The sequence below is a fragment of the Oncorhynchus kisutch genome, linkage group LG20, assembly GCF_002021735.2.
Source record: "Oncorhynchus kisutch isolate 150728-3 linkage group LG20, Okis_V2, whole genome shotgun sequence".
Lineage (NCBI taxonomy): Eukaryota > Metazoa > Chordata > Actinopteri > Salmoniformes > Salmonidae > Oncorhynchus > Oncorhynchus kisutch.
Window position 1 is genome coordinate 26,112,805 of NC_034193.2, and position 13,713 is coordinate 26,126,517.

Here is a 13,713-nt window from a genome sequence, read left to right on the forward strand (position 1 = left end):
AAATAAGCCACATGCAAACCACGCTTTGCTTGACAATGTGTGATTGCTAAATCATTTGAATAGTTTTTAATAGTCTACTTGAATTAGGTACATTTTTGTCGAATGCTAAACCGGACAAGTTAGTCGGAGTAAAGACTAATCAGTCTTGTTAGCTAGCTAACAAAGAAAAAGGAGGAACCTACCACGTGACGAGGCGCACTATCCGAGTGAATTTCGGCAACAATCCCCCGCAGTTTTTGAAGGAAATGTAAACGGATACCACAACAAAACACGATTTGAATCGATTAATCAGCCATTCCCCTTTCTAAAAATGCAATCCTTTTTTATTTAAGACCCCGTTTCAAGCGCTCCAGATTCGTTCCGGAACCAAGCAATGGGCGAATCAACTAACGTAGCAAGCTACACCTTGCTTGCTAACTAACGTTAACGCGCTAAAGTTAGCTAGCTAGCGCGCCTCGCTACTAGTAATAGCAAGTAAGTGTAAAAATGGTCCTTTCTGGTCAAAAATACTTCTGTTAATTATTTTACAACAATCCTTTGTCGCAAACTCCGTTCCCCACACCCTAAGGTGTTTGAGAAGGCCAGTTTTTCTGGTGTTTGAGAAGAGCCTATTTTCTCGTTTTAGGGAGAGACGCTCAGAAAATGGCGGCTTGCTCCTCTCCCTCTGATTTGAGTCTGACAAACAGAAGTGGTGGTGGTGTGTAAATTCTGGTAGGCGGGAGACATTTCTCATTCTCGCCGCTAGACTGAAGGGCAGACAAGAGACTACATGAAATGCCCAAACGTGCCATAAGAGGGGGCTTCTTAAAGCATTTCTCTGTATGTGCATGTAAAAAGTGTCCGACAAACAAAAACCTGAACAAAAGGGTAAAAGCCTCCCCTGACACTGTATCAAAATTGTACTTGCTACACTCGCAATAACAACATCTGCTAACCATGTGTATGTGACCAATAAAATTGGATTTGAATTATTTCTATAATATCTGTAGTGCTCATGGAATGGCACACCACGAGAACAACCTTTACCTAAATTATTTTGTATAATTTGTCATGAGACAAACAAGAGTTATACTAGGGCTAGGCTATTCATACATCTGATGTACCAATACACAATGGACTGTGGAAGGATGTACAGCAATACGCTGCTAGAACCAAATGCACCACAGATGTATACATCCTCCTTACAGATAAGATAACTGTCTAAATTGGCATTGGAAATGTCTGCTACATTGGCAGAGTGTGATGCAATAGTGGGTGCTTGTTTTGCCCCATGGTGGGTAAGATTTAATTTTATGCCCATTGAAGGGGTTTACCACAGAAGTGTCAAACTCATTCCACGGAAGGCCGAGTGTCTGCGGGTTTTAGTTTTATTCCTTTCAATTAAAACCTGGACAACGAGGGGAGTTCCTTACTAATTAGTGACCTTGATTGATGAATTAATACAAGGGTGGAGCGAAAACCCACAGACACTCAGCCCTCTGTGGAATGAGTTTGACAGTTGTTTATAAGACGTACAATCTCTACCCACCCAGGCGATGCAAAATGAATTAGTGCAATTGCTTCTGCTTTGGTTACTCAAACGCTACGCTCCCAGTGGACCAGACATGTTACTCTCCTGGGGTGTGTTCACAGAACGGTGTATGACAAAACAGTGTGCAATGTTGAATTCAACAGAAACGGTACGACCAGTTTAAAAAAATATATTATGGTGGCCCTGAGGACAATTACTGTGTGGTGTTCTGCACGAGTTTTGCAATTCCAAAATGATCACAGCCATATTGATCAGGCCACACCCACCAAACAGGAGCAAATGTACCTCAAAGGCTGTTGAAGAACAGTGCACACCGTTTTGGGGAAACGTGCCATTCAGTACAAACCATCACACAACATAGCTAACATTGACACAAACTAAAATGCACACCTGGGGTGTATACATTACCCCGAACAAAAACACGTTTCTATTGGGAAAATTCAGGTAGGTCCCTCCCCGTTCCGTTTGCTTGTGTTTGGTTCTTTAAACGGTAAATGGTTCCTTTGCGAGACTTAATGAACACACCCCAGGTTTGTCAGTGGGTTGGTCCCTGTTCAACTAGACATTTGACACAATGTGCCACTTTACAGCAAAGTATTATTACACTTTTCTAAAATATAGGTATCCAGGTTGTTTCTTAAATCATCTAAGTAACTTCATTGAGGTACAACATTTTTAAAACATTTGGATGATTTGGACATGAAGTGCGAAAATGCTAATATAGGTACTATTGACTTGGACCGTATTTGTGGCACAAATGCATAAAAGTTAGCATTTGAAAGTGGCCAGATAAACAAAACCAAAGCATGGATTGTGGTCATATCTTGTCCATAGACTGCTTACAGAGTAAGGAAACAAATATGTAATTTAATAATTTCAGTGAACTATCCCTTTAATTGCATGACAAAATAAAAGTCCTGCAAATGTGCACAAGCAGGCACAATGAAGAGTCTTGCAGGGGACTTTTATTTTGCCAATTGGTGAAGTGATGACATAATTAACCTGCTCTGGCGACCCACATTTAGGAAGAAGTTGTTGTAAAGTCACGTAAGACAAACATCTAAACGACGGACAGAATGCTTATTACCAGAATATTTTACATTCAGACTCAGGGTAAACAGCCACCACTGTGCAGCTGGTTTTTATAACATACTGTCGCAACAGCAAGCGATGTAACGTCTGCCTATTGCGCTCGGCCGACCGGTCTGGCATGTTCGGTCTTTACTAAAACTTTCCTGTGAATACTTTGTACGATACTTAGACTTAAACATTGACCAATTAATCACAGGGTATCTGCAGATTCCATGAAGTTGAATTTAAGACTAAGCATGAACTTTTTAATGCCACTTGGAATGCATTTTAATACCTATTTTGTGCATGCCACATACCTGCTAATTTTCCCCTCCAGAAATGAGCCCATGTCAAAAAGCTGTATTTTTAGGGCTGGCTCTTTCACTATTTTTACCATAATGGCTGGTGTGGCTACTGCTAGCTAACAATAAGACAAAGGTCAGTTTTCCGGGAAAAATATGAGTATTGCAATCTCCGATGGAGCAGTGTGGATAAAAATGTGGTACAGTGGCATATCCCATCCCTGCATTGAGGTATGTTTTCCAACCCACATCTCACGCCGGCTCCACTGTGTCTTAATGTAACCATTAATGCGTTCTGACCCCAGTGCAGCTCAGTGTAAACAAGCATAATGGTAGAGTCGGCATATTCTGGCAAATATAATGGGCTAATCATTCGTTAGATCACAAACTAGGTGTCCAGATTATTGGCTTTGAACCGATACCAATACCAGCTAATGATACTCAATACTACAACAATACCACTGTAAACAAATGGCTTAAAGTCAGACATACAGCACTGTTACTGTTTAAAACATGTGGTCAACTCTCCATCTGAATAGCTAGGCCACTGGATGTGCAGGCTTTTAATCCAGCACTGCTCAAACACACCAGTCAGCTTAAAGTCCTGTTGTGCAGTTTATTGGTAGAATCTGGTGTTAGTGGAGCTGGAACGAAAGTCTACACACTCAGTAGCTCTCTTGGAGGTATTATGCTATAACACACAACAACCAAAAAGTCAAATAAATGAATTCCCTCATTCAGTGAATCGGGTATCAAATGACTATACTTTCAAGCAAGGTAGCTAAGTGGGAGGGCTGGAGACCAACTTTTTCCAGTGCCAAGTAAGTCATGAAATAAGTTAATGCCTTCAGAAAGAATTCGCACCCCTTGACTTATTCCACATTTTGTTGTTACAGCCTGAATTTAAAATGGATTAAATTGAGATTGTCACTGGGCTCACACAATATCCCATAATGTAAAAGTGAAATTATGTTTTTAGAAATGTTTACAAATTAATTAAATTAAAAGCTAAAATGTCTAGAGTCAATAAGTATTCAACCCATTTGTTATGGCAAGCCTAAATAAGTTCAGGAGTAAAAATGTGCTTAACAAGTCACATAAGTTGCATGGACTCATTCTGTGTGCAATAAGTTTTTAACATGATTTTTAAATGACTACCTCATCTCTGTACCCAACACATACTGAGAATTGTAAGGTCCCTCAGTCGAGCAGTGAATTTCAAACACAGAATCAACCACAAAGACCAAGGAGGTTTTCCGATGCCTCACAAAGAAGGGCACCTATTGATAGATGGGTAAAAATGAAGAAAAAAAAGAAGACATTGAACATCCTTTGAGCATGGTGAAGTTATTAATTACACTTAGGATGGTGTATCAATACACCCAGTCACTAAAAAGATACAGGCGTCCTTTCCTTGACCACTCAGGGATTTCACCATAAGGCAAATGGTGACTTTAAAACAGTTACTGAGTTTAATGGCTGTGATAGGACAAAACTGAGGGTGGATCAACAACATTGTAGTTACTCCACAATACTAACCTAAATGACAGAGTGAAAAGAAGGAAGCCTGCACAGAATAAAACATATTCCAAAACATGCATCCGGTTTGCTTTGTCCTGAACACAAAGCATTATGTTTGGGTCAAATCGAACACATCACTGAGTAGCACTTCATATTTTCAAGCATGGTGGTGGCTGCATCGTGTTATGGGTATACTTGTCATCGGAAAGGACTAGGGAGCTTTTTAGGTTAAAAATAAAACAGAATAAAGCTCGGCACAGGCAAAATCCTAGAGGAAATGCTGGTTCAGTCTGCTTTCCAACAGACACTGGGAGACAAATTCAACTTTCAGCAGGACAATTGTCTAAAACACAAGGCCAAATATAAACTGGAGTTGCTTGTGAAGACAACATTGAATGTTCCAGTTGACTTAAATATGCTTCAAAAATCTATGGCAAGATTTGAAAATGTCTGTAATCACTGCCAAAGGTGATTGATTCTAACATGTATTGACTCCAGGGTGTGAATACCTACGCTACTGTTCAAAAGTTTGGGGTCACTTAGAAATGTCCTTGTTTTTCAAAGGAAAGCTAATTTTTTGGTCCCTTAAAATAACATAAAATTGATAAGAAATAGAGTGTAGACAATGTTAATGTTGTAAATGACTATTGTAGCTGGAAACAGCAGATTATTTTATTGAATATCTACATGGGCCCATTATCAGCAACCATTACTCCTGTGTTCCAATGGCACATTGTGTTAGCTAATCCAAGTTTATTTTAAAAGGCTAATTGATCATTAGAAAACCCTTTTGCAATTATGTTAGCACAGCTGAAAACTGATGTACTGATTAAAGAAGCAATAAAAAAAACTGGCCTTCTTTAGAGTAGTTGAGTATCTGGAGCAGCATGCATTTGTGGGTTCGATTACAGGCTCAAAATGGCCAGAAACAAATAACTTTCTTCTGAAACTCGTCAGTCTATTCTTGTTCTGAGAAATGAAGGCTGAATGCCAAGGAGGAAACCTGGCACCATCCCTACTGTGAAATATGGTGGCGGCAGCATAATTAAAGATCCCATGGCACTTATCGTAAGAGTAGGGGTGTTAACCCCGGTGTCCTGGCTAAATTCCCAATCTGGCCCTCAAAACCATCATGGTCACCTAATAATCCCCAGTTTACAATTGGCTCATTAATCCCCCTCCTCTCCCCTGTAACTATTCCCCAGGTCGTTGCTGCAAATGAGAACATGTTCTCAGTCAACTTACCTGGTAAAATAACGGATAAATAAATAAATAAATGATGTGGGGGTGTTTTTCAGTGGCAGGGACTGGGAGACTAGTCAGGATTGAGGGAAAGCTGAACGGAGCAATCCTTGATGAGACTGGGGCGAACGTTCACCTTCCAACAGGACAACGACTAAGAACACAGCCAAGATAACACAGGAGTGGCTTCGGGACAAGTCTCCATGTCCTGGAACATGATCTAATATCTCTGGAGAGACATGAAAATAGCTGTACAGCGACGCTCCCCATCCAACCTGTCAGAGCTTGAGAGGATCTGCAGAGAAGAATGGGAGTACTTCAACAAAGTACTGATTAAAGGGTCTGAATACTTATGTAAATGTGGGGTATTGTGTGTAGATTGATGAGGAAAAAATACAATTGAATCAATTTTAGGATAAGGCTGTAACGTAACAAAATGTGGAAAAAGTCAAGAGGTCTGAATACTTTCCAAATGCACTGTAGGTGAGAAATCAATTTTGAGTTCAGGCTGTCACACAATGTAGCTATTTATCTATTAGTTCAGGGAATGCATGATGGCTATATTTTGATGTGCAACATGTCAAAAAAGGATCCAGAATAATCACATATTTTTGGCTCTTTAGAGATGAATTTGCCTGCATGTTTTTGTGCATATTGACCTTGGCTATTTACCACATGAGGTGGGAACTCAAAATACATCAGCTAGGTTGATAACTGTAAATATGATATTGTTGCTAGATAGCCATGCAATTGATCTAACAGTACATTTTATGTCCTACAAAAACTGTCCATTGGTAGGCCTAAATAGGCTACTTGATGTATATACCACAAGTGGCACACTCTGCTCCGTTCTGCTGGCGCATCATCTCAATTATGTCCTATATTTGTAAATTGGTTATTTCCTCTATTGACAGTTGAACCTTTTCCCTACAATTACATTTCAAAATGTTGATCAACTGTCAGTAGCCTATGCTTGTGCTTAACAGAATGCATCTCTCAGAGGGGGGAAAGGGTGTTAGAGTTGACAGCGAAACAGGGATAGGGCAGATATGTGCATTAACCTGCTTCCGGCAATGAAAGTTAGTGTTGACCAAATAATGGTTTTAGAACCAAAAGAAATCTGTAATTTTTTATCCCAGCTAGGGAGTGGTCTTCAAATTTTATAGGCCCCTCTGGCAATGGCTCAACCTGCACATGAACTGTGCACATGTGGATAGCGCTCTAACATCTTGAAAGTGCACCTCGTATCATTTCATGTTTAAAAAAAAAAATGTTTTGCAGTGGTGGAAACAATTAAGCAGCAGTCAAAAACATAAGTCATCTCCATCACATTTTTTAAGACCTTTGATAAATTAAAGACTTAGGGCCTTTAAATTAGATAAATGAACTTAAGAACCCACGGACACCCTCAATCACATTCACCAGACATGTTCTGCCCAATGCTCAGGAATCATCTCCCTCCAAACACCTCCCCCAGTCTGGTGAACTTCTGATTCTGAGCCACACCTTGCAGTTCTGTGATTTGCTAGGATCCAATCATTACTTTATATTTGTTTACTCACACACAGGCCAGATTTGAGTCATTATTTCAGGCTTATTTGCCCTATATGCAGTTGCTGCTGGTCTTGTATTGCAGGGCTCCCTTGCAGAAAAAACCATGGTCTCAATGGGCCTTCCTGCTTGAATAAAAGGTTAAATAGCCTTAAAACGAGGCAAGGGACCGGACCGACCCCCTGACAAACCAGCAAGTTGAAATGGAATATTATTCAACATTTTGGGGTGGCAGGGTAGCCTAGTGATTAGAGCGTTGGACTAGTAACCGGAAGGTTGCAAGTTCAAATCCCCGAGCTGACAAGGTACAAATTTGTCATTCTGCCCCTGAACAGGCAGTTAACCTACTAGGCCATCATTGAAAATAAGAATTTGTTCTTAACTGACTTGCCTAGTTAAATAAAGGTAAAATAAAAAAATTCTGACTCACAGTAGGGCCATAAAATTTGAATGCATGTTTTAAGGCGATATTCCAAAATGCCTGTATGACAAGAATATAGCTTTTCATTTAAAAAAAATCTAATTTATGAGCATTTGTCTGCTTGTACTCATGTCTTTTTGGTCTTGTCTCCTTTGTTCCTTCTCTGCTGTGTGCACCTTCCCATATACTCAAATCCCACCAAGCCCCTCCCCCTGCCACTCACAACAAAGATGAGAGATCCCTTTTTCCTCTCTGACAAGCAGTTTCAACTAGCTATTTGAATTTGAGGTTTGGTCCAACAGAATCAGTCCTATGGACACCGAAAGACATTATTTTACTGTAACCTTTCTAACGATACCCTTTTTATGTCTCAACTCCTCAAATTGCACGCAGAGCAGACACTACTAAAACAGGAGTATCATTGAACATTGATTCTGGAAAAATTAATGCTCAGTTTGTCACACAATTTACCACACACCCCCTAGCAACATTTTAGACAAAGACTGTTATACGAGCTGTCTAGTCTGTTTAATAAATGTGCAATAAGCATAAAACAATTAAGGTATTAGCAACTCGTTCTCATTCTGAGAAATAAGGTAGGCAATTGACTTCAACATCTGAACAAAGTAAACTGGCTAGCATGCTGTTCAAACAGTTGAAGACGTACAGAAGGATGTGTTCATAACAATTCAACTTTTCTCTTGTTAGCTAGCAAATAGATCCAAGATGCTAAACATGAAATAACAATTAGCTGGCTACTCACTAGCACATGGGTTTGTGCTTGAGAGATTGTTTATGAGATCTGTACATAACTTCTATAATGCCTGCTACAAGAAGTTAGTCATTATTAATGAATGTATTGTGCATGTTATGGAAATTTTTTAACAAAAAGGGGCATTTCCATAAAGACTTGAAAGCCAGATCTGTGACTATTAGGTATAATTTCACAAGCCCTGAACGCATTAGATTATTGCTGACTGTTTGAAATGCAGTGTATATGACCGTTACATTGTACAACAAAGCTCATTTAGAGATTGTGAATCGTTGATCAATTTGAAAAAAAATCAAGACATAATTTAAGCCATATTGCCCAGCCCTACCCCGCAGTGTTCTTTTCCGAGGCTGCTGTACATCACTGTGCATACTATTTCTTGTGTGTATTATTGTGTTAGTACATTTTGACCTGTTGAATTAGTTATACATACCTCAAGAAGATTAATGACGTTGTAGTACAATGTAGTTGGGGCTACACATTTTTAATTTTTCCATCTCTTACCTGTAATGTATGGTCCATTTGTGAAAAACAGTAGCCTGGATCCAAATCTCCAAAACTCATTTGCAAGAAGATACTACCTAACAAAAAATGTGGGTTAATACAAATAAATAGAAAAATAAAATCACCATTGGTTGTGTCCAGCTTTATGCTTCAACCCCAATTGAATGGCACAGCCAAATGGCACATCAACAAAACATGACCTGGGATTTGCACTTATCTCAACAGAAAGACCTGATAAGCGTATTATTTTGGAGTGTAATGTCCCTTTAAGACAGGTAGCGCTAGCTAGCTGTGCTAGAGACGTTTGATAACGTTACCTAGCTAACGTTAGCTACTAAGTAGCAAAGCTACTGTACAAGTTAAACATTAACATCAGCTAACGCATGTAACAGTGCATTTCGGCGCAATAATGGGCATCATATCACAGAAATAAATACTTCCCCAGTTGTTTTGAAATCATAATTTCTGTCATTTAAATATGTTGATACTCTCCCTCAGACCGCTCGCAAAAGCTAACGTTAGCTAGCTGACGAAGTGCAGCTAACAAGTAGTGAGCAATATAATGCTGTTTTATGGGCTGTTGGACTGCAAAAACAGAAAATACCGATATCACAAACAAGTCTGTGGTTAGATGTGCACTGAACGTTTTTCCTTTATCCATTAAATTAGTTTTCTGAACAAAAACAAGAATATGCACGCTCACCTGTTCGTGCAGTAACCAACCGATCCTTGAGGTGATAACACCCACCTACAAGCTTAGCGATTGGCCAGTACTGTGAATCTGCATTTTTTTATTGGATTACGTAGCTGTCGTTCTTTATTAAAAGCCTTACAGCGGAAATAGTGAAGGGTCAATTGTATCCCATATCCCATGGTGGTCTATAATTCTTACTAAAATGCAACATTGATATGGGTAAAATCCCTATTAAGCTTGCAAACTTTCATAAACAAGTACTTCTAACTTGGAACCTCATGTACAAACACATTTTTTCCCCACATAGGTATACAATATGGAATAATAAAGACATAAAATACAAAAACAAGTATTTTTTTTCCAGAACTGGTTTGACAACAACATTATTTGGGTTCAACAATGATTGAATAATGATGGACAACTATATGATTATCCAGCATTTATGAGAACACACAATGTTACATTCACTCCTGAGGAGTATCAAACTGTTGTTAGAGCTGTCCCTAAAGGTGCTATTCTTTTAGGAGAATATAACACTACTCCAAGTGAAACTATTGAGGAATTTGTAGCCTCAATACAATTAGAAGGAATTGACATTTTAAACTATAAATGTAATAACATGTATATAAGGAAACTATGTCAAAATGGTTACAATTCACTCTGCTAAAATGTACTGGAATGCAGCCCCAGGACAAGTGAACTGGAACAAAGTTTCGTTGTTGTCTCGTAAATATTGTATATCTAATAAGGTGAAAGAAGTATCATACAAACTCATTCATAGAATCTACCCTGTAAAGACCTTTATTATACACAGATTTAAAATAGTTATTGATAACAAATGTGTATTTTGTGGTTGTGACCCAGAAACTCTTGACCATTTATTTCAGGACTGCTCTTATGTCAGAAGATTTTGGAGTGAGTTAGTAGATTTTATTTAAAAGAAACGACTATGAATTTTAATTTGAGAGACTCCGATGTTATGTTTTATTTTGATCCAAATGATATGGACCCTGATTTAACTTTCATTGTTAATTTGTTTATCTTTCATGGAAGATTCTGTATCCATAAAATGAAGTGGGCAGAGAACAAACCCCTCTTCACATTATTTAAGATATCATTTCAAAATAATATTTAAATTCTCAGTAAATGTAAAAACAAAAAAGCAATACATAAAAGTATTTAACAAATTGAAAATGATTCTTGATATGTAATAACCCTGTCTGTTAGGTTTATGTACACTTGTTTGTATATTTCTGTTTTTGTTTTGTTTTGTTGTGTTCATAATAAAAAATAAATAATACAAATTAATAAAACAATAAATAAATAAAAGTATCCCATATCCTTGGGACGTCTATACACGTACCTTAACCATTTTAAATGTCAACGTCAACAGTTATTTTGAAATACAAACTAATGGATACATAGTCTACACATACTTTCCATAAATCAGTCAGGCCAATTTGAGGCAAAAGCCATTTTGAGGCGGCGTTTTCCCTTGGGGGAAAATTCTTGCTGCAAACCAAATAATCAGATCAAATGAAATTTTATTGGGTCGCATAGACATTCACATTCAGCAGATGTTATTGGGGTTGTAGCGAAATGCTTATGCTCCGAGCTCCAACAGTGCAGTAATATAAAAAAACACACAACAATACACACAAATATAAAACTAAAATAATGGAATTAAGACATATATAAATAGTAGGATAAGCAATGTCGGAGTATAGAGTATAAATATTTACAGTATATATGTGATGGGATATAAAGTAATTATGGACAGTAAAGTACGTGAATAGAATATGTAGTATATCTGTAGGATATAATAGTATATAGTATTGTAATGAAATAGGCAGGGAGCAGGTCTAAAAACCTCCAGCGCGCTATCGACTGTGCCCCAAAAGCATGCTCAAACGGCAGCGTCGACATGGGTCGTTTGTACATAACTCCCTCCCATTCATTTCCGTCCAAGGCGGTGAAAAATATACATTTTTCCCAACTATATGCAAAACACCAGCGGCGACCAATCATATCGAGTGGTTCTCATGCCGAATTTGACGCTATGCGACTCAAGGCTGGAGACTTTCTTCAGCGAAGATGGCTGACAAAAATACTAGGATGGAAGCAAATGTAACGTCATGACGAATCATGCAAAAATATCTACAATTGATAGGAATATGTTAGTTAGTTAAGCCATTTCTTTTGTCATTAAGTTAATTTAGCTGGCTAGATTGGGTGTCCTCGGATGGGGCCACAGTGTCTCCTGACCCCTCCTGTCTCAGCCTCCAGTATTTATGCTGCAGTACTTTATGTGTCGGGGGGCTAGGGTCAGTTTGTTATATCTGGAGTACTTCTCCTGTCCTATTCGGTGTCCTGTGTGAATTCTCTAATTCTCTCTTTCTTTCTCTCTCTCGGAGGACCTGAGCCCTAGGACCATGCCCCAGGGCTACCTGACATGATGACTCCTTGCTGTCCCCAGTCCACCTGGCCGTGCTGCTGCTCCAGTTTCAACTGTTCTGCCTTATTATTATTCAACCATGCTGGTCATTTATGAGCATTTGAACATCTTGGCCATGTTCTGTTAAAATCTCCACCCGGCACAGCCAGAAGAGGACTGGCCACCCCACATATGCTCTCTCTAATTCTCTCTTTCTTTCTCTCTCTCGGAGGACCTGAGCCCTAGGACCATGCCCCAGGACTACCTGACATGATGACTCCTTGCTGTCCCCAGTCCATCTGACCGTGCTGCTGCTCCAGTTTCAACTGTTCTGCCTTATTATTATACGACCATGCTGGTCATTTATGAACATTTGAACATCTTGGCCAAAGGGAGTCCCTTTGATTTGAGTTGTATCAGCTTAGCGCCCCCACTAAGCCACGCCTCCAACATAATTTCTCAGTACGCCTTGCATTTTCAAGTGAATTGTAGAATTGCCACCAGATGAGAACAACTGCCCCCTCGCATTGAGGATGTCCAGTTGAAGGCTAACCACGATACAGCAGGTATTGTTTCCAGAAAACAGGATCTCCCATTATAGTGAATGGTGAAATAAGGATCTTTATGGTCAATATTTGTGGATGTAAAACATTTTTCTGAACAAAATCATGGCAGCAATAATTACTTATATTTTACCAGATGTACATCATTGAACCGATTACATTAAAATCACACACAGACAAAGTTATAAGGATAATGTAATTGCTAATGGCAGCCTGCAGTACCTTGGTCAGCCTTCAACTTGAGATACTCCATGAGAGGAGGCAGCACTAAGCTAGCCTGCAACATCACTTCCTCCATGGAGCAAGACAGCGACCTGCTGAAATAACACTTCCTGATCCTCAAATGTGCCACTGAGCATTCTCATAGTAAACAATGGGGTGATGTCATTTATTACAGTCTATCAGTACCACCCATTGCTGTATTTGATAGTGAAAGATACATGGTTGTTGAATTAGTTAATTTTCAGTCCTTTACCAAGTGAATTCCTAGGCATATATTATCATTATAATTAAACTCTTTATGACAATACATTACATGTCTCATGAGGCCTTATTTTGAGGCCTAGCTTTACCCTAATAAAGTGGTCTGAAAATAATTGTTTACAGGCCTGCAAAAAGGGTAAATTCCAGTACCTTTCCCAAAATTCCCAGATAAAATCAAAAAACCTGGTTGGGGGATTTCCAGGAATCTTCCAAACAGGGATTTTTGGAAAACCTGGGAAATTTACCAGAATTTTGCAACCCTACCTTCAAGTCACATTATGCTGGTTTGCAAAGTGATATGTAATTCTTATTTTAATCCAGCCAGAGTTAGGATATACAACAGTATATATTTTTTATTCACCCGCAACCTGCATTCATAATGACTGCAAGGGTTAGAAACAGTGTGAGGAAACTACCTAAGCCATTTCGGTTATTTATTAAATATTTACTCCCTGTACTTGCTTCTCGTCTCCCAGTATCTGTCCTCACACACTTAATGTACATGCAGTCTTGGAGAGGCAGAGAGAGAGAGACACAGCCGCATGTGAGCTCTCACATTTTTCAACATGTTTTTTTTATTTTTTACAAATCAATAGATTTAGAGTTAGATAAACTTGGATTTTT

At 38.8% G+C, this 13,713-nt stretch overlaps 1 protein-coding gene across 3 annotated transcripts in view; it reads right to left on the bottom strand.

Annotated features, from left to right (window-relative positions):
• The window catches only part of kansl1a (KAT8 regulatory NSL complex subunit 1a), a 56,448-nt gene extending 46,792 nt beyond the window's left edge, over positions 1-9,656 (bottom strand). The window contains exons 1-2 of one of the 3 annotated variants that reach the window (XM_020453820.2): positions 9,619-9,656; positions 8,916-8,992 (exon numbers count right to left, since the gene is read on the bottom strand). The gene's annotated coding sequence lies outside the window, so the exon portion shown is untranslated. Of the gene's footprint in view, positions 1-182; positions 984-8,915; positions 8,993-9,618 lie in introns of those variants that run through there. The other 2 variants (XM_020453822.2, XM_020453818.2) reach the window with 2 other exon arrangements.
• Positions 9,657-13,713: the final 4,057 nt, after the last annotated feature.